This window comes from Helianthus annuus, chromosome 13 (assembly GCF_002127325.2).
Source record: "Helianthus annuus cultivar XRQ/B chromosome 13, HanXRQr2.0-SUNRISE, whole genome shotgun sequence".
NCBI classification, from domain to species: Eukaryota; Viridiplantae; Streptophyta; class Magnoliopsida; order Asterales; family Asteraceae; genus Helianthus; species Helianthus annuus.
This window is the reverse complement of record NC_035445.2, coordinates 86,948-89,618: the sequence shown is the minus strand read 5'-3', so window position 1 is coordinate 89,618 and position 2,671 is coordinate 86,948.

Here is a 2,671-nt window from a genome sequence, read left to right as displayed (position 1 = left end):
CCGGGTATTGGGAAAAACTATAAAAAGTTTGGAACTAGTCAAAGGGGCTGGTCTTGAGAATTCTTCTCGATCCGGTTCTTGTGTAGGGTCTTGGAAGTGTCCACGGACGCCTCCTAGACCTCTGTAATGAGCCGATTCACAAACCCGTGTTATAGGTCCGTTATATGGGAAGTGTCGTGTACCCGGCTATTGGGTAAAACTATAGAAAGTTTGGAACAAGTCAAATGGTAGGTCTTGGGATTCCTCTTAGATCTGGTAATTGCGTAGGGTCTTGGAAGGGTCCACGGACGCCTCCTAGACCAAAGTAATGAGCTGATTCACAAACCCATGTTATAGGTCTGTTATAAGGGAAGTGTCGTGTACCCGGGTATTGGGCAAAACTATACAAAGTTTGTAACGAGCAAAGAGTAGGTTTTGAGATTTCTCTTTGATCTGTTATTTGCGTAGGTCTTGGAAGGGTCCACGGATGCCTCCTAGACCCATTTAATGTGCTGATTCACAAACCCATGTTATAGGCTTGTTATAAGGGAAGTGTCGTGTACCCGGGTATTGGGCAGAACTATAAAAAGTTTGGAATGAGTCAAAGGGTAGGTCTATGGATTTCTCTTTGATCCGGTATTTGCATAGGGTCTTGGAAGGGTCTACGAACGCCTCCTAGACCCAAGTAATGAGCCGATTCACAAACTCGCGTTATAGGTATGTTATAAGGGAAGATTCGTGTACCCGGGTATTGGGCAAAACTATAAAAAGTTTAGAACCAGTCAAAACATAGGTCTAGGGATTTCTCTTAAATCCGGCATTTGCCTATGGTATTGGAAGGGTCTACGGACGCCTCCTAGACCCAAGTAATGAGCCGATTCACAAACCCGAGTTATAGGTCTGTTATAAGGGAAGTGTCGTGTGCCCGGGTATTCGGCAAAACAATAAAAAGTTTGGAACGACTCAAAGGTTAGGTCTAGGTAATTCTCCTAGATCTGGTTCAAGCGTAGCTTCTAGGAGGGGTCCACAGATGCCTCCTAGACCAAAGTTATGAACTGATTCACAATCTCGTGTTATAGCTCTGTTGTAAAGAAAGTGTCATGTACCCGGGTATTGGGCAGAACTATAAAAAGTTTGGAATGAGTCAAAGGGTAGGTCTTATTAATTCTCCTAAATCTGGTTCTTGCGTAGGGTCTTGGAAGGATCCACGGACGCCTCCTAGACCTAAGTAATGAGCCGATCCACGAACCCGTGTTATAGGTCTGTTATAAGGGAGGTGTCGTGTACCCGGGTGTTGAGCAAAACTATAAAAATTTGGAACGAGTCAAAGGGTAGGTCTAGGGATTTCTCTTAGATCCGGTATTTGCGTAGGGTCTTGGAAGGGTCCACAGATGCCTCCTAGACCCAAGTATTGAGCCGATTCACAAACCCGTGTTATTGGTCTATTATAAGTGAGGTGTCGTGTACCCGGGTATTGGGCAGAACTATAAAAAGTTTGGATCGAGTCAAAGGGTAGGTCTATGGATTTCTCTTTGATCCGGTATTTGCATAGGGTCTTGGAAGGGTCTACGGACGCCTCCTAGACCCAAGTAATTAGCCGATTCACAAACCCGCGTTATAGGTATGTTATAAGGGAAGATTCGTGTACCCGGGTATTGGGCAAAACTATACAAAGTTTGTAACGAGCAAAGAGTAGGTTTTGAGATTTCTCTTTGATCTGTTATTTGCGTAGGTCTTGGAAGGGTCCACGGATGCCTCCTAGACCCATTTAATGTGCTGATTCACAAACCCATGTTATAGGCTTGTTATAAGGGAAGTGTCGTGTACCCGGGTATTGGGCAGAACTATAAAAAGTTTGGAATGAGTCAAAGGGTAGGTCTATGGATTTCTCTTTGATCCGGTATTTGCATAGGGTCTTGGAAGGGTCTACGAACGCCTCCTAGACCCAAGTAATGAGCCGATTCACAAACTCGCGTTATAGGTATGTTATAAGGGAAGATTCGTGTACCCGGGTATTGGGCAAAACTATAAAAAGTTTAGAACCAGTCAAAACATAGGTCTAGGGATTTCTCTTAAATCCGGCATTTGCCTATGGTATTGGAAGGGTCTACGGACGCCTCCTAGACCCAAGTAATGAGCCGATTCACAAACCCGAGTTATAGGTCTGTTATAAGGGAAGTGTCGTGTGCCCGGGTATTCGGCAAAACAATAAAAAGTTTGGAACGACTCAAAGGTTAGGTCTAGGTAATTCTCCTAGATCTGGTTCAAGCGTAGCTTCTAGGAGGGGTCCACAGATGCCTCCTAGACCAAAGTTATGAACTGATTCACAATCTCGTGTTATAGCTCTGTTGTAAAGAAAGTGTCATGTACCCGGGTATTGGGCAGAACTATAAAAAGTTTGGAATGAGTCAAAGGGTAGGTCTTATTAATTCTCCTAAATCTGGTTCTTGCGTAGGGTCTTGGAAGGATCCACGGACGCCTCCTAGACCTAAGTAATGAGCCGATCCACGAACCCGTGTTATAGGTCTGTTATAAGGGAGGTGTCGTGTACCCGGGTGTTGAGCAAAACTATAAAAATTTGGAACGAGTCAAAGGGTAGGTCTAGGGATTTCTCTTAGATCCGGTATTTGCGTAGGGTCTTGGAAGGGTCCACAGATGCCTCCTAGACCCAAGTATTGAGCCGATTCACAAA